General features: G+C 48.7%; 1 protein-coding gene across 1 annotated transcript in view; it reads right to left on the bottom strand.

Moving 5' to 3' along the window:
- The window catches only part of ZDBF2 (zinc finger DBF-type containing 2), a 100,486-nt gene that overhangs the window by 80,302 nt on the left and 546 nt on the right, over positions 1 to 19,638 (bottom strand). The window lies entirely within an intron of this gene.

Below are 19,638 nucleotides of genomic sequence, written 5' to 3'. Positions count from 1 at the left end.
CGTACAAACACAGATTATGCTCACCTTACCTTACGTTCCCTCACCGGTCTCCTGGAACTTGCAGTTCGCCCGTACAAGACGTGTATCGGGTAACCAAGGCGATCGATGCCGGACCTTCCACACTCAGCGCGCTGACGTCAAAGGCAGTAGCCGCTTGCCTCTGATTGGCCAGCCTTTGAGTACCGCCTGACAGGGGAAGTTCCTCCCTCGTCGCGATGGTTACCGGATACACATCCTGTGAAGGGAGGACCTTCCCCTGTCAGCCGCTACTCAAAGGCAGCGCGCTGGCCAATCAGAGGCAAGCAGCTCCTGCCTTTGACGTCAGCACGCTAGGAGCTGAAGGTCCGGCATCGGTCGACTTGGTTACCCGATACATGCAAGTTGCAAGTTCCAGGAAGCCGGCGAGGGAACGGAAGGTAAGGTGAGCATAATGTGTGTGTGCATGCGTGCGTTTGTGTGGACTGCAAGAGCGGGTTAGAGCGCGGTGGATGTACGGAACCGGAAGTGTGTGCGGTGAGTATTTTGCTCGTACAGCAAGGCTTTCTCGTAAACAGAGTTACAAATTTACAGAAAGCCTTGCTCGTTAGGCGAAATACTCACTAACTGGGTTACTCGTTAAGCGAGGTTCCACTGTATTGCAACACACAACTAATTAAACTGTTTGACTTATCGCAACATTTTTGTACAACTTGTAATTGGTAAGATTGTTTTGCAACTCTTGGAATTCTTACTCAAGTCCTCGCAAGCTCCACAACTATTTGAGTTTAACAGAGATTGGGGCTGGCTGACAAATTCATCAATTATTCCAAAAAAGGGTCATAATTAATGAGAGAAATGTACTCCAGCTGTTAGTAATCCAAATGAAGGAAGAGCTCTAGGCCTATGGTGGAGCATGTGACAATGGGTAAAATAACTGCAACAGAAAGTAAACCGCTTAAAATCTGTCATTTTTATTAATTCAGGTATTGACAAATGTCCCTCAGTAGGTCCCTGCTGTGAAAGAGGGATCCTGTCACTAGATTCATGTGGTCCAAACCCCAAGAAGCAAGACCCAGAGCTGTGCTGTCGGATTGCAGCCACTTATGATGTAACATTTCAGAGAGATTGAAAAGCCTGCCATAAATTGGAGACCCGACTGGTCTGGTGCGGCCCTCACCCAGTTATTCCTAGACCAGTTCCAGGTGAATGACATGAGATTGGCAAAGGTTGGTACTGTATGGTCTGCCCTCCGCTCTGCTCATGAGGAGCATTTTGTGAGCACTAGTGATGAGCGAGCACTACCATGCTCGGGTGCTAGTAATGAGCAGTTGGACGCTCAGATGGGCACGACTCGTGTAGCGAGTATAACGGAAGTCAACAGGGAACACAAGCATTAACTCATGGAGTTCACTAGAGCCACTTAAATCCTCTATGACAACATCATAGAGTTGTTGGAAATTAGAGCCCTTGCGCTCCTCCACTTTGCATATGAGGATGCCCCCCAGATGCCCAATAGAGTTCAGTATTAGAACAAAATCCATAAGCAAACTCAACAGTTAATAACAACCTATGGAAAAACATTTAATTGATCCATATGGTGTAAGCAACATCTACAGATAAGGTATGCAAAAAAAAAAAAAAAAAGCGGACAACAGTTGCTAAAAAGTTAAGAAAATGTAATTTTAAACAATGTATATCAAAATTAAGATTAGAGCTGCACATCTGCTAGCGCAATATCACAAAACGATGCAAAAATGCTCTATAAGTAGGCATGTACGTTGGCAGGGACTCCTTTGTGATTATGTAAACCGTTAATCAGTTTGGAAGCGGTCCGCTACTTCATCGGTGGCAGCAACCGGGATGGCCATTTGAGCATGCTGATCCTTGAGGTCATCTACTTTATTATCAAGCATAATTTGTTTTTAAAAGATTCTTTTGACCTGCAGCTACGTGACACTGCGATGGGCGCGTCCTGCGAGTCCTCGTATTCCAACTGCTTTCTAGGATTCTCTGAGAGGATGGTTTTTAGTGACAAGGGCACCTGGGCCGCAGCCCACGTCCAGTGGTGGCCCAGGGTTTAGGTCTGGAGACGCTTGGCCACTCCAGCACCTTTACCCTCAGTTTCTTGACGACTACCTTGATAATCTTGGAGTTGTGTTTGTGGTCGTTATGTTGGAATATTGGCCTGTGGTCCAATTTCGGAAGCCAGGGGGGGATCATGCTTTGCTTCAGTGTATCACAGTACATGTTGGCATTCATGGTTCCCTCAATAAACTGTAGCTCCCCACAGCCGGCAGCCCCAAACCATGACACTGCCGCTACCATACTTGACTGTAGGCAAGATAAACTTGTCTTTGTACTCCTCACCTGGTTGCTACTATACACACTTCACACCATCTGAACCAAATAAGTTTATGTTAGTTTCATCAGACCACAGAACATGGATCCAGTAATTCATGTCCTTAGTCTGGTTTGTCTTCAGCAAACTGTTTGCAGGCCTTCTTGTGCATCATATTTAGAAGAAGATTCCTTATGGGGTGACAGCTATGCAGACCAATTTGACAGTGTGTGGTCTGAGTTTTGAAGTGTTCTGCTTCTGGAGGGCTGCATGTGAATGGAGACACAAACTGCCTAATTACGCATTTAAATTGAGGTTCAGGTCATGTCACTGTCACAAACCAAACTTTAGATAAGTTAGACTGTACGCTCCAAACCGAACTCCCAGAGGTTCGCTCATCTCTATTCTTTGCGATCAGGAACTTCCAGTGACCAGTATGAGAGAGTGACTTTGGCTCCCCATTCACACCTGAGACCATCTAACAGTAATGAGTCACATGATACCGGGGAGGGAAAATGGCTAATTGGGCACACGTTGGCTATTTTTCACTTTAATGGTATACTCACGTTTGTTGCCAGCAGTTTAGAAATTAATGGCTGTGTGTTGAGTTGTTTACAGGACATCAAATTTACACTGTTATACAAGCTGTACACTGACTACTGTACATTGCATCATAGTGTCAGATTCTCAGTGTTATCTCATGAAAAGATATATTTACAAAAATGTGAGGGGTGTACTCACTTGATATACTGTATAATTTATATTAACTATATATGCACTTAAAGTGAACTTGACAGGTGCAATATGCACACAGAACCATGAGCAGTTATGTGCACATATCTATAATCCCTGAAAAAGGATTTATAAAGATTCTTTATAATAATCTTATGAGGCCAGTGACTAGTCGCAAGGGCGTGATTTCCCCTGGCTAGTCAGCCCCCTTAGCATGTTAGCACACCCCTGCTAACATGCTATTGTATGTGCAGCATCAGAGGCATAGTCACTCTCAGCTCTGCCGCCACCGCTGGTTTTTGGCTCAATGCACACAATCAGAACATACCCGGACTTCCGGTCATGCGCCCTACACCAGTTTTTAGTCAGGACACGTACACCCAGCTTCATAGTACGCATGACTGGAAGTCTGGGACTTCTGATCATGCGCACTGAGCAGAAATCCAGCGTTGGGTGCGGTGTCAGCAGAGAGCGATGAGAGTGACCATGCCTCTGACGCTGCGCATTCATTAGCAGGTTAGCAGGGGCGTGCTTACATGCTAAGGGGGCCAACTAGCCAAGGGAAGTAACGCCCTTGTGACTAGTCGCTGGCTTCATTACCATATTATAAAGAATCTTCAGAAATACTTTTTCTAAAGATCTCTTTATCTATGCTACTAGATAAAGGGATGGTTATGCAGGGATTAGCAATATGCACCCAGAACTGCTCGTGGTTCTGGGTGCATATTGCACCTGACAGGTTCCCTTTAAGATAGATAGGTCCATTGAAATAAATGGCAAGGAACAGGTGGATTTCTTACACTTGATTATTATAAACCAAAGTGTGATCATTGGTGGAATTCGGTGGAGGTACAGTGGGGGGTACAGTGGGGGGTGTAGGAACAGCCGTGCTTTGTGTTCTCCTTACTGCTGCTGGTTTTCGGCTCCTCTGTGGACAGGTTTCTTTGTGCTCTGCAGACATGCACAGTAGTACAGGGCTCCTGTGAAGTTGGGGAGTGTACACTCAGCTTCAGAGGCACAGTAACATGAAAGGAGGAAAGATTTGCGACGACGTTGGCTCTTGCAAGTCATTTTGTTCTCACTCACAGCCCTGTGGGCATACCACCAATAGCCTGGGGAAACTAACACCCATCGATTAGTCTAAACCAAACTAGTTAGCATATTGCAAATGGATTTTATAAATTCTTATTACCATATAGTGGTATCATATAAACAGAAGAAAGGGGCTTTAGTAGGAAGTGTATTAACATAAGGATAAGCACAGACTGACGGTTTGGGAGACAGTGGAATCGTAACAGCGGGATCCTTTTAATATGTACAAGATTCAGTGTTCAGCTTCCTACAGACACTCAATCCTTTCCTAACTTGCACCAAAATGTAATGTGAAGGATCACATTTAAAACATTTGTCCTATGAAACGCAGCATTTATCAAACATGCCTTAATAAAATAACCCTGCTGGGCTCCGCTCCAAAACAGATGTAACAGTTATTACCATGGTGCAGCCGCCTCTCCTCCCACCGGTCACTACATCCGGGGCACTCATTGTTTGAGCAGTTACTACTCCTGTTGGATGGATGACGTGTCCCACAGAACATCTCCTGCCAGAGGAGCCAAGAGATTATACAGATGTCCCTCTTGGCAGACAGCAACATAAGAAAGAACAATTGAATTGTTTATTTTCCAGAAAAACATAAAATCCCACACAAATTATGTAAATTTATTATTTTTGTTGAAATTTTTAGCATTAAATTATTAACTGCTGAAAAGAGACACTAGTGATACAGGAGCAAATAAATACCATACACTTAAAGAATGTAAGCCGAATAATAGAACCGGTGCCCAGGAGATATAAAAGTAGCGAAGCTCCATACATTACAGCCATGTACTGTACTTTTTGTATTAAAAAAACGCATCGGATTACAAAGATGCACCCCAAATTTCGAGCGGTGGAGGAGTACGCTGATGCTGCGAGCGGTGCAGTGGGTGTCCCAGATCCTCGCTGCAGGCACTGTGAGGCAGGCATCGTACAGAAGCTGTAGGCGGTGCGAGCCTCAAAGAAATGGTGCCCAGTCAGCGTGTGCGCAGATGGAGCTCAGCTCAATAACAAGCTGAGATCTCATCTGCACACGCGCCACCTCCAGGTGCCATTTTCTTTAAGTCCGCTGCAGGGATATCAATAAGCCGGAGCATGTAGAGATGAGATCTTGAGTCAAGATCTCCATCTGCGCATGTGCCAACTCCAGGTGCCGTAATTTGAAGCCCGCACCTCCAACGTTTTCAGAATTCGGCCCTGCAGCGCGCCCTCAGCACAGAGCACTGCCCGCAGCACAGCGCCCTGCGGCATCTCCTGTGACCCCTCTCCAGGTAAGCTACATTCAGATTATAAATTGCACCCCTCATATAATCCCAAAAATATTAGATATTGCAGCTGTCCGTGAGAAATGGCTGCAACACGTACCCATTAGGGTCTATGCTGCTGCTCACGTCAGTTTTTTTTCTTTACCCATATACAGTGTGACAGTGCAAAACTTAAAAGAGACATGTCCGTTTTTTTCTACTATCACGGATGACGAGGGCCAAGTCTATAGGTCAGTGAAGAACGACAAGGAGAGAGAAGTTGGCGGTGATTGGATACAGGGCTTGCACAACGTCACAACTTGTTATGCTTGTGGGGCGAGCACGGTATTAGTGGATCCACTGGACTGAAAGTATCGTTCACTTGACTGGAAGAAGCAACTGGACCAGTCGCAGAGTCTTCACTACTGCCAATGGACACATTGGTAAGCGACCGGCATAGGGCAGCCCCAGGGGATCTGCGGTACCTCAGCAGCTGACGCCATGGATACAGTACAGTCTCTTATAGAAACGACAGCAGCAGGCAGCATCGTGGATCAGTCTGGGATCTATGGACAGATAGATACAGCAGCAGCGGCAGGCATGGATACTTGCAGCAGCGGGTATCAAAGGCGCCGGGCGGCGTGGATAATCATGCAGCAGCAGACTAGGATAGCACAGAAATAGACATGAGTCAGCAGCAGAATGTAGCACAATAACAACAGCAGCCACAGCAGTACCAAAACCCTCAGAATAAGCAACATAACTAGTTGCCCAGGCAGCTTCTTACAGGGGAATGTGCCTTAAATACCATAAACCTCTCAGATGACCTGGGAGGCACTTCCAGATCAAGGCGCGCTGGCTCTTCAAGAAAAGGGGCGTGGCCGTGCATGCACCCTACAGGCTTTCCCCAGGAGGTCTGTGCTGAGTGTACAGGCCCCAAGAGACAGCAGCATGATTTGAGGATGAGGCAGACACCACAGGATGGCCAAGCAGGTGAGAACAGACATACCTGCCAGGAGGGAGGACAGCGTGGGGACGACAGTATGGGTGTTACGGTACCCCTCCTCTTATGCCCCCCTTTTCCAGGAATCTCTTAAGGAGAAGAGGAGCATTAATATCCTTTGGTGCCCATGACCTCTCGTCAGGACTAAACCCCTTCCAGCTCACCAAATAGTAGGTTTTACCTCTTTTTAACAGCAAGGATGGCTTTTACCTCAAAAGGTGTCTTCATCACTGACTGGAGGCGAAATACCTGGATCCCTGTAGTAACAGCTCAGGATGACAGGTTTGAGGAGAGACACATGGAACGAGTTGGGGATGCGTAGGGAGGCCGGGGGCTTCAGGTTGCAGTACACTATGTTAATTCGCTGGAGCACCTGGAATTGACCAATAAAACGTGGACCCAACTTATAGGAAGGCACCTTGAGATGGATGTAGCCGAAAGAGGCATACCTTGTCTCCAGGCAGGAACGAAGGAGGATTAGGAATCTTGTCTGCGTGCCTCGTCATACGGATGGAGGCCTGCTCCAGGGAAGACTTTGTATCTGCCCAAATATCAGAAAAAGTCTTGACAAGGGAATTGGCTGCAGAATAGCCAGAGGTCAGCGCCACTGGGAATGGGATTCTGAGTCGTTGTCCATATTGTATCTGAAACTGAAAATTGGCAGAGGACTCACTCAGTGATTGTTATAAGAGAAGTCCGCCCAAGGAAGGAACTTGACCTAGTCACTATGCAGATCGTTGACGAAGTGTTACAGGAAGTTAGTCAGAATCTGATTCACCCATTCCACTTGGCCATTGGACTGGATGGTAGGCCGAGGAGAAGTTTAAGCTGACATCCAGCAGCATGCAGGTGGCTTTCTAGAATCACAAAGTAAACTAAACACATCTTTCGGACTTGATATGCAGCAGTAGACCGTGCAGCCACTTAAAATGGGCCATTTTAGAAAACCTGTCTACCACCACCCAGACGGCGGTGCAACCGGAGGATTTCGGCAGGTCGGTGATAAAGTCCATCCCAATATGCTGCCAAAGAGCAGGTGGCACCGACAAAAGAAAAGCAGTTGACCAGCAGGAAGCTTCTTCAGGGTCTTGTTGCATGCACATGAGTTCCAGGCCAATACAAACTCCAGGACATCTTGTCCCAGCATAAGCCCCCAATAATGCCGAGAGGTCAGCTGCAAGGAGTTCTTCTGTATAGCATCGCCGGCCAGCCTGGAGGAATGACCTTACTGAAGAACTCAGTTCCTGTCTGCTTTAGCCCTGAACGTCTTACCGGGGGGAACCTGGGACACGCTATAGGAGCCACAGTCACCATCCTGGAAGGCTATATAATGTGCTGAGGTACCTCTTCCCGATCGGCCGACAGAAACGACCGCGATAGAGCATTGGCCTTGACGTTCTTCTCCGCTGGGCAGAAATGCAGAGCGAAATCAAAATGGGCGAAAAACAGCGGCCACCTGGCTTGGCATGGGTTCAACTTCTGAGCAGTCTGGAGATAGGCCAGGTATTTGTGGTCGTTGAAGATAACTGGATGCACTGCTCCCTCCAGAAAGTATCACCCCTCCTCCAAGCAAGTCTCGGTTGCCAATCGAATAGTTTTGTTCAGCCGGAGAGAAGGCCCTGGGAAAAAAAAAATCCACAAGTTAGTCATACTCATAACCAAATTTTGCGTGAGGACCGCCCCGGAACCAGAGGATGAAGCCTCTAGGATACACTGCTTGCTAGTCTCTGGTCTGTGCAGCATCTGGGCCGAAGAGAATGCCTGCTTGAGGGATATAAAAAGGAGTCTTCTGCTTCTGGGGTCCAGGCTTCTGGATTCGCCCCTTTGCGGGTCAAGGCCAAGATGGGAAGAACCAGAGACGAGAACTGCGGGATAAACTGCCTGCAATAATTGGGGACACCGAGGAACCACTGAATCGCTTTCAGACCGTAGGGACGAAGCCACTTCAGCTTGTCTGGATCTATCCTCAGGCCTGTATCAGAGATAATATAGCATAAGAAAGGCAGGGAGGACTGCTCAAAGAGACACTTCTCTTATTTGGTGTACAAATGGTTCTCCCTTAGGGTACCTTCACACTTAGCGATGCAGCAGCGATCCGACCAGCGATCTGACCTGGTCAGGATCGCTGCTGCATCGCTACATGGTCGCTGGTGAGCTGTCAAACAGGCAGATCTCACCAGCGACCAGTGAACAGCCCCCAGCCAGCAGCGACGTGCAAGCGACGCTGCGCTTGCACGGAGCCGCCGTCTGGAAGCTGCGGAGACTGGTAACTAAGGTAAACATCGGGTATGGTTACCCGATGTTTACATTAGTTACCAGTGCACACCGCTTAGCTGTGTGAGCAGGGAGCAGGGAGCCGCGCACACTGAGCGCTGGCTCCTTGCTCTCCTAGCTACAGTACACATCGGGTTAATTAACCCGATGTGTAATGCAGCTACATGTGCAGAGAGCAGGGAGCCGCGCACACTGCTTAGCGCTGGCTCCTTGCTCTCCTAGCTGCTGTACACATCGGGTTAATTAACCCGATGTGTACAGCAGCTACATGTGCAGAGAGCCGGAGCCGGCAGCACAGGCAGCGTGAGAGCTGCAGAGGCTGGTAACTAAGGTAAATATCGGGTAACCACCTTGGTTACCCGATGTTTATCTTGGATACAGCTTACCTCAGCTGTCAGACGCCGGCTCCTGCTCCCTGCTCGCTTCATTTGTCGCTCTCTCGCTGTCACACACAGCGATCTGTGTGTCACAGCAGGAGAGCGGCTTTGAAGAAAACGAACCAGGGCTGTGTGTAACGAGCAGCGATCTCGCAGCAGGGGCCAGATCGCTGCTCATTGTCACACACAGCGAGATCGCTAATGAGGTCACTGCTGCGTCACAAAAACCGTGACTCAGCAGCGATCTCGGCAGCGAGCTCGCTGTGTGTGAAGCACCCCTTAGTCTCTGCAGCACCTAACGAACATTCCTCCTGTATGTAGGCTGGTCCGGAAAGAGCACGAGAATGTCATCCACACAACCACACATATGTAGAGCAGATCTCGGAAAAGTTCATTGGTGAATTCCTGGAAGACCGCCAGGGTATTGCCAAGCCCAAATGTCATCATTCAATACTTATGGGTGTTGAAGGTAGTCTTCCATTCGGACTGTATCCGGACCACATTGTATGCACCATGGAGGTCAAGCATGGAGAAAATCCTGGAACCTCGGAGTCGGTCGAATAAGTCTGGTAAAGGCGGTAGCGGGTATTTTTTCTTGACCGGGATTTGGTTGAGACCTCTGTAGTCTATACAAGGGCACAATGACCCACCCTCTTTCTTGACAAAGAAGAAACCGGCTCCAGCTGGTGAAGAAGACTTTTGAATGAAACCTGTTGCCAAATTCTCCCTTATGTACTCGGACATAAAGAGACAGGATAAATACGACCGCAGGGAGGTGTAGACCCAAGGAGTAATTCAATAGGGTAGTCGTACGGTCTGTGTGGCGGCAAAGACGTCCACGTAGGCCCAGTAGGCGAGGGCAGACCAAGGAGGTTAGAGGAACGAAAATTAAGATTCTTTTTCTCCATGCAGTCACAAACTTCAAGTTACATGGGCGGAGCAGGGATCAGTTAAAGTAACCACTCACTACACAGTGAACTCAGGCTGTAATCACTCCAACACTTTGATAGCCTGTATTGCACACAAGCGCTACAAAGATGGCTGCTAGCAGCTTTGACTTGCAGCACTGGTGGAGTGCAGGGGCGCTGAAGCTTGCCAAAACCAGAGATCCGGCAGCTTCATAGCAAACTGCTTAGAAGTTCTCGTTCTTTGCCTAGGAAACTGGCCACTTGTTGACAGGCTGCAGAGGTGGCCTGTAAACCAGGCAATGAGAGGGAAATAAGAAAATTCTGCTGAATGACTGGATTTTTAATAAGGGTACTTTCACACTTGCGATGTTTTCCTTCAGTTGCAATCTGCCGGATTCCGCTGTTTCCCATAGACTTGTACGGATGACGGATTGTGCCAAAAGTACCTGCGTTGCTTCCGCTGGCCGACGCTGCGCTGCTTCCGCCGAGCGGAAGGAACGCAGCATGTAACGTTAATTGCTTTCGTTAAAATGACGCCGAGCGGCGGATTCTGTTACATCCGTCAATAGTTATAATGGATCCCTATGGTGGCGGATTCCGTTGCAAAGTGCTTTACAACGGAATCCACCCCTGGATTCGCTAATTTCTACTGAGCATGCCCAGAATAAAAAAAAACAAAAAAAAAGCAAACACAAAAACGGAGCCGACGCATTCCGTTAGACGGACGCCTAACGGATGCAACAAGTCCGTTATTTCACGGGAATCAGCTAATGGATTTTTGTGAAATAACGGACCCGTTGCATCCGTTGACAACACAAAAATAACGGATGCAACAAAACGACGCAGCAACGGACTCAGCGGATTCAACCCAACGCAAGTGTGAAACTAGCCTAAGAGGTAAATTGCAAAGGTTGCTTGTTTTTACAAATACTTTGCAACTTTACTCAGAGGCCAAGATGAGAAAAAACAATTTAGCGTATGTGCCCACAATCAGGACTCACTGCGTCTTGGACGCAGCGGGTCCTGCCCTGCGGGGCCGCACGTCTCCTCAGGTGGAGAACACAGACCACAGCTGCTTGTACCCACATTCAGGGTTGAGTGCGCTGCTGTCTTTCACTTGTGTTCTCCCTACGGAGGATGCATACGAATCCGCAAACAATTAACATGCTGCGGTCTGGAAATACGCACCACAGGTCAGCGTTTGCTGCAGAAAAGAACAATAACAGTGGGCATGGGATTTCTAGAAATCCCATCTACTATGCTTGTACTGTACATCGCAGTGTTTTGAATGCAGCTGCAGCATGCTGCATCCAAACCGCAGCAAACATTGATCATGGGCACACAGCCTTAATGTCCAATAGGAGAAAATATTTACATGCATCTCAATAAATTAGAATACCTTCAAAAAGTTAAGTTATTTCAGTAATTCAATAAAAAAAAGGGAAACAGAGTAATTATACACAGAGTGATCTATTTCAAGTGTTTATTTCTGTTAATGTGGATGATTATGGCTTAGGGCCAATGAAAATCCAAAAGTTCTCAGAAAATTTGAATAATTACCACAAAATACCTGCAAAGCTTTCCTAAGCGTTTAAAATGGTCCCCTAGGCCCCTTTCACACGTCAGTGATTCTGGTACGTTTGTGCTTTTTTTTTTTTTTTTTAAACGTACCAGAATCACTGACATACGCAGACCCATTATAATGAATGGGTCTGCTCACACGTCAGTGATTTTTCACTGCACGTGTCTCCGTGCGGCGTACCCGCGTGTGCGTGTTTGCCGCACGGAGACATGTCCATTTTTTTCTGGCATCACTGATGTCCCACGGACCACGCAGTGGTGTGGTCCGTGAAACACGTGCCAGAAAAAAAATGTGCTTCTAAAATAAAAAACATTTTAACTCACCCGGCTTCAGCCGCGCTCTCTGCAGCCCGTCCTCCCTGCTGCTTCTGAGCCGGCTGATTACTGTCGCGCATATTCATGATGCACGACACAGCCGACCCGGAAGCAGCTGCTGCGGGGGTCAGCGCCAGCCGGATGCTGCACCGCGGGAGCGATCAGCACCATGGAGAGCACAGGTGAGTTAATCTCTAAGTGCAATCACGGGCCACGGAGAACGGAGCCCGGATTGCACTTAGACAACCCACGTGTGCCGAGATTCACGGCACACGTAGGGACATGTGCGTGTCTTACACGCCAGTGAAAAACGTCAGTGTTTTTCACTGACGTGTGAAACGGGCCTTAGTCTGGTTCTGTAGGCTGCACAATCATGGGGAAGACTGTTGACTTGACAGAGGTCCAGAAGGCAGTCATTGACACACTCCACAAGGAGGATAAGCCACAAAAGGTCATTTCTAAAGAAGCTGGCTGTTCACAGAGTGCTGTATCAAAGCATATTAATAGAAAGTTGAGTGGAAGGAAAAAGTGTGGTAGAAAAAGGTGCACAAGCAACTGGGATAACTGCAGCCTGGATAGGATTGTTAAAGGGAATGTATCGTCAGAGAAAAAAAATTAAATAACTGAAAAAAATGTAAAGTAGTAATATTTTAATGTTTTGTTTAAATATTTTTTTTAATTGAGCAAAATATAAAAAATTTTTTAAAAAGTTTGATATTTTCCACTGTTAAACACTAGGTGGAGCAGCTTCTGAAATCCTACAGAAATCCAACTGTAGAAAAAAAACATTACAGCTGCAGTAAAGTGGGCGGAGTCTGCTCTCCTGTGTGTGATGGCAGGTCTCCCCCCTCCTAATCTGAGTTTTTACAACAGAGAATGACATGTAGGGACACAGTGCAGAGCCATTTTGTTGGTGACCAGAAATGTCTAAAGTGTCACCAAGGACAGCAGGAGTATCACCCAGGACAGGATTAGATACACAGCCGCGCAGACAGTATCACACAGGAGAGGATTAGCTACACAGCAGTGCAGACAATATCAGCAGTGGCGGTACTCACATGCAGTGGCGCACACACACACAGCGAGCAGAGCTGAAGGAGGGGGTGTCACCGGAGACGGTAACGGCACGGGGGGGCAGCGGTAGCAGTAGCGGGGCAGAGCGGGGGCGTCATCGGAGATGTTAAAGGGGGGAGGGGGAGGAGAGGGTAGGAGAGGGGAGGGGAGGCGGCCCGTACTCTCATATCCCGGCGGTTGACAGGGGTATAGTGGAGCAAACAGCATACGCTGTGAGCTCCACAATGATGGCGCTAATCTCTTCCCTCTGCTGTGATCTGGACAGCCCAGGGGGCGCGTCCAGGTCACAGCAGACGCCCACTGTAACATACATGATGCGGTCGGATCCCGACCACTGTTCTCTATGCACAGGGGCTGCCATAAAGGAGTGAGTAACTGTCGTTACACACACAGCAAATCCAGAATGGCAGCCCCCAGTGCCTACAGTAAAATTAGAATTAAATAAAAACTAAATAAGCTGCGATTTTCATTTTGTATTAAAAATACTTGATTTCATAATCACTATTTTTAATACAAAAATAAAAAAAACGACATACCTTCCCTTTAAGAAGAGGCCAAAACTTTTGGGTTGATTCACAAGGAGTGGACTGCTGCTGGAGTCAGTGCTTAAAGAGCCACCACACACACAGACGTATTCAGGACATGGGCTACAACTGTAGCATTCCTTGTGTCAAGCCACTCTTGACCAATATACAACGCCAGAAGTGTCTTACCTGGGTCAAGGAGAAAAAGAACTGGACTGTTGCTCAGTGGTCCAAGGTATTGTTTTCAGATGAAAGTAAATTTTGCATTTCATTTGGAGATAAAGGTCCCAGAGTCTGGAGGAAGAGTGGAGAGGCCACAATCCAAGCAGCTTGAGGTCTAGTGTGAAGTTTCCCCAATCAGTGATGATTTGGGGAGCCATGTCATCTGCTGGCGTAGCTCCACTGTGTTTTATCAAGACCAAAGTCAGTGCAGCCATCTACCAGGAAATATTAGAGCACTTCATGCTTCCCTCTGCAGACAGGCTTTTTGGAGATGGAAATTTATTTTCCAGCAGGACTTGGCACCTGTCCACACTGCCAAAAGTACCAATACCTGGTTTACTAACCACAGTATCACTGTGCTTGATTGGCCAGCAAACTCACCTGACCTAAACCCCATAGAGTGGGGTATTGTCAAGAGGAAGATGAGACACCAGACCCAACAATGCAGATGAGCTGAAGGCTGCTATCAAAGCAACCTGGGCTTCCATAACACCTCAGCAGTGCCACAGGCTGATCACCTCCATGCCACGCTGCATTGATGCAGTAATTCATGCAAAAGGAGCCCCGACCAAGTATTGAGTGCATTTACTGTACAGACTTTTCAGTAGGCGCCAACATTTCTGAGTTTAAAATCATTTTTTCAGTCTTACATAATATTCTAATTTTCTGAGATGATGACTTTTGGGTTCTCATTGGCTGTAACCATAATCATCAACATTAACAGAAATAAACACTTGACATAGATCCCTCTGTGTGTAATGACTCTATATAATATATATGTCCCTTTTTGTATTGAATTACTGAAATAAATTAACTTTGAGGATATTCTAATTTATGGAGATGCTCTTTTATGTGGGCAAGATCAAATAAAAACAAAAAAAGCTTTACAATGTCCTCCATTGAAAGCAAAAATATCTTGATAGTTGCTCATGTGACCGCACGGAGTTCTGCTCCACGCAGAAGAGCGGATAATGAGTGACATGTGTTTGCAGGAACACTCCTTACCAATTAGTGGCCCGAATAAACAAGGCGGCAATCGCCCAATGTACGAGCAAAGCATTCCCTCAAGTGTTGGCATAACATTGATCATTATTGCAGCCCCTCGGTCTGTGTAAGATGTTCTGCTGTTAACATAATACTATAAAAACAGGAGGAGAAAGGGGTAAAGCCGCGCTGTCGGGATTCAAAGCTGGCATGTCCTTACTGGTATTTATTCAGGTCACGCATTTCAGTAACACTCCTACTTCAGGACCAAAAACCAAAGTCTTACGGCACATTGGCCCTGAAGGAGTTTTATTCTGAAATGCATAGACCTGAATAAATTACCATCTAAGGATATAGCAGCGGAGCAGTAATAGCCCCGCGCAGCCACTCCCCGGCGTGCAGAGCGGAGCAGTAATAGCCCTACGCAGCCACTTCCCGGCGTGCAGAGCGGAGCAGTAATAGCCCTGCACAGCCACTCCCCGGCGTGCAGAGCGGAGCAGTAATAGCCCTGCGCAGCCACTCCCCGGCGTGCAGAGCGGAGCAGTAATAGCCCTACGCAGCCACTTCCCGGCGTGCAGAGCGGAGCAGTAATAGCCCTACGCAGCCAGTCCCCGGCGTGCAGAGCGGAGCAGTAATAGCCCTGCGCAGCCAGTCCCCGGCGTGCAGAGCGGAGTAGTAATAGCCCTGCGCAGCCACTCCCCGGCGTGCAGAGCGGAGCAGTAATAGCCCTGCGCAGCCACTCCCCGGCGTGCAGAGCGGAGCAGTAATAGCCCTACGCAGCCAGTCCCCGGCGTGCAGAGCGGAGCAGTAATAGCCCCGCGCAGCCAGTCCCCGGCGTGCAGAGCGGAGCAGTAATAGCCCCGCGCAGCCACTCCCCGGCGTGCAGAGCGGAGCAGTAATAGCCCTGCGCAGCCACTCCCCGGCGTGCAGAGCGGAGCAGTAATAGCCCTACGCAGCCACTTCCCGGCGTGCAGAGCGGAGCAGTAATAGCCCTGTGCAGCCACTCCCCAGCGTGCAGAGCGGAGCAGTAATAGCCCTGCGCAGCCGCTATCCAGCGTGCAGAGCGGAGCAGTAATAGCCCTGCGCAGCCACTCCCCGGCGTGCAGAGCGGAGCAGTAATAGCCCTGCGCAGCCACTCCCCGGCGTGCAGAGCGGAGCAGTAATAGCCCTGCGCAGCCACTCCCCGGCGTGCAGAGCGGAGCAGTAATAGCCCTGCGCAGCCACTCCCCGCCGTGCAGAGCGGAGCAGTAATAGCCCTACGCAGCCACTCCCCAGCGTGCAGAGCGGAGCAGTAATAGCCCTACGCAGCCACTCCCCAGCGTGCAGAGCGGAGCAGTAATAGCCCTACGCAGCCACTTCCCGGCGTGCAGAGCGGAGCAGTAATAGCCCTACGCAGCCACTTCCCGGCGTGCAGAGCGGAGCAGTAATAGCCCTGCGCAGCCACTCCCCGGCGTGCAGAGCGGAGCAGTAATAGCCCTGCGCAGCCACTCCCCGGCGTGCAGAGCGGAGCAGTAATAGCCCTGCGCAGCCACTCCCCGGCGTGCAGAGCGGAGCAGTAATAGCCCTGCGCAGCCACTCCCCGGCGTGCAGAGCGGAGCAGTAATAGCCCCGCGCAGCCACTCCCAGGCGTGCAGAGCGGAGCAGTAATAGCCCTGCGCAGCCCCTCCCCGGCGTGCAGAGCGGAGCAGTAATAGCCCTGCGCAGCCACTCCCCGGCGTGCAGAGCGGAGCAGTAATAGCCCTGCGCAGCCACTCCCCGGCGTGCAGAGCGGAGCAGTAATAGCCCTGCGCAGCCTCTCCCCGGCGTGCAGAGCGGAGCAGTAATAGCCCTGCGCAGCCGCTATCCAGCGTGCAGAGCGGAGCAGTAATAGCCCTGTGCAGCCACTCCCCGGCGTGCAGAGCGGAGCAGTAATAGCCCTGCGCAGCCGCTATCCAGCGTGCAGAGCGGAGCAGTAATAGCCCTGCGCAGCCGCTATCCAGCGTGCAGAGCGGAGCAGTAATAGCCCTGCGCAGCCACTACCCAGCGTGCAGAGTGGATCAGTAATAGCCCTGCGCAGCCACTCCCCAGCGTGCAGAGCGGAGCAGTAATAGCCCTGTGCAGCCACTCCCCAGCGTGCAGAGCGGAGCAGTAATAGCCCTGTGCAGCCACTCCCCAGCGTGCAGAGCGGAGCAGTAATAGCCCTGCGCAGCCGCTATCCAGCGTGCAGAGTGGAGCAGTAATAGCCCTGCGCAGCCACTACCCAGCGTGCAGAGTGGAGCAGTAATAGCCCTGCGCAGCCACTACCTAGCGTGCAGAGCGGAGCAGTAGTAGCCCGAGGTTTGATAATCGTACCAAACACAGTTTTGTTTTTTTAAAAAAAAAAAAAAAAAATTAGAGTTCAGATTTGGAGATCATATTTACGTATGAACAGCACTCATGCGAGCATCCTGTGCTCAGCTCACTGCGAGACACTTGCAGCGTTCCAATGGCTCACACTGGGGGAACAACAGCGTGATCGAAAGTAGTGTGTACACAATAAAAAAAATCCAAAAACAATTGAATGCTCACCTTGGGAGGTTGTAATAGTCACAACCACTGATTGGCATGTATGACTGCAGCAGTCCCAAAGTAGACCATAAAAACAGGAGGAGAAAGCGGTAATATCAGCGCTGTAGTATTCAAAGCTGGTGTATCCTTATTGGTAATTTATTCAGGTCTACATGTTTCGGAGTAACCACTAATCAGTGCTGTGTCTATCACAACCTCCCAAGGTGAGCACCTTTCTAGATCACTATTCCTCTTTTCTTGGGTAAGACCCTATTGCGCTCCTGTCTTTCAGCAATATACTTAGCATAATACTGTTATGAGTACAGAAGAATCCTATTAGCCATCATTCTGTTGCCATAATTTTACAACAGGAAACGAATACTGAATGATTTTCATACCATCAAATGGTAGCCATATAATGTGCTGAGTTAGCCCATATAAATGGAGCATTAGAACTGGCGGTAACACAGATACCCTCCACATTACGCACATCTCTTTCCCTACATCATGTTGCTCTCGGACGGGGTAACAATCACCTGGTGACAGACTCCTAATAAGCTTATAGCACATCAATGTTGTAACTATTTTTAATGATTATACAACATACCGGTATAACAATTTATATTAAAACAACATGGCAGCAGTTGGTTTTTTTCACTGCTGGAGTGGTGCTTTAAATGTACGTCCTTTGGCCCCTTGTCATATACTCACCTTCCAGCATCTTCACCTTTTACTGATGCTGCTCGGGTACCACACCACCATTTTATGCATGTAGCATCTACCTGGCCAGAAGTCACCGTACATCACAAGCTGTACAGTAAGTGCAAGTCTATGAGAGCCAGAACAAGACCAGAACGAGTGACTACCGGCGTGTTCCACGAAACACTGGAGCTACCAGCAGATCACAAATCACCCGAAACTGACCAAAGCAGTGGTGATAGAGGTGAGAATAAGATGGGGTTAGGGAACTCCAGCGCTGCATTATAAAGTATATATATAAAAAAAAAAAAAAAAAAAAAAAAAAACTGGAATGGCGCTTTAAATAAAACATGAGAAACAAGTCCTCCTCTCTCCCCCCCCCCACTCCACTCTAATCTGCTCTGCACTGGAACCCAGCACGCAGGAGTTGTTAGCAGATCAATACTGACTACAGAGCAGGGCCTCCTCCTGACAACTCCATACACTATATACAGTGCTGACTACAGAGCAGGGCCTCCTCCTGACAACTCCATACACTATATACAGTGCTGACTACAGAGCAGGGCCTCCTCCTGACAACTCCATACACTATATACAATGCTGACTACAGAGCAGGGCCTCCTCCTGACAACTCCATACACTATATACAGTGCTGACTACAGAGCAGGGCCTCCTCCTGACAACTCCATACACTATATACAATGCTGACTACAGAGCAGGGCCTCCTCCTGACAACTCCATACACTATATACAAAGCTGACTACAGAGCAGGGCCTCCTCCTGACAACTCCATAGACTATATACAATACTGACTACAGAGCAGGGCCTCCTCCTGACAACTCCATACACTATATACAGTGCTGACTACAGAGCAGGGCCTCCTCCTGACAACTCCATACACTATATACAGTGCTGACTACAGAGCAGGGCCCCCTCCTGACAACTCCATAGACTATACACAATGCTGACTACAGAGCAGAGCCTCCTCCTGACAACTCCATACACTATATACAATGCTGACTACAGAGCAGGGCCCCCTCCTGACAACTCCATACACTATATACAGTGCTGACTACAGAGCAGAGCCTCCTCCTGACAACTCCATAGACTATATACAGTGCTGACTACAGAGCAGGGCCTCCTCCTGACAACTCCATAGACTATATACAGTGCTGACTACAGAGCAGGGCCTTCTCCTGACAACTCCATAGACTATATACAAAGCTGACTACAGAGCAGGGCCTCCTCCTGACAACTCCATAGACTATATACAATACTGACTACAGAGCAGGGCCTCCCCCTGACAACTCCATACACTATATACAGTGCTGACTACAGAGCAGGGCCTCCTCCTGACAACTCCATACACTATATACAAAGCTGACTACAGAGCAGGGCCTCCTCCTGACAACTCCATAGACTATATACAAAGCTGACTACAGAGCAGGGCCTCCTCCTGACAACTCCATAGACTATATACAAAGCTGACTACAGAGCAGGGCCTCCTCCTGACAACTCCATAGACTATATACAAAGCTGACTACAGAGCAGGGCCTCCTCCTGACAACTCCATACACTATATACAATGCTGACTACAGAGCAGGGCCTCCTCCTGACAACTCCATACACTATATACAATGCTGACTACAGAGCAGGGCCTCCTCCTGACAACTCCATAGACTATATACAGTGCTGACTACAGAGCAGGGCCTCCTCCTGACAACTCCATAGACTATATACAATACTGACTACAGAGCAGGGCC

This window comes from Anomaloglossus baeobatrachus, chromosome 7 (assembly GCF_048569485.1).
Source record: "Anomaloglossus baeobatrachus isolate aAnoBae1 chromosome 7, aAnoBae1.hap1, whole genome shotgun sequence".
NCBI lineage: Eukaryota > Metazoa > Chordata > Amphibia > Anura > Aromobatidae > Anomaloglossus > Anomaloglossus baeobatrachus.
This window is presented reverse-complemented; position numbering and strand designations above follow the sequence as displayed.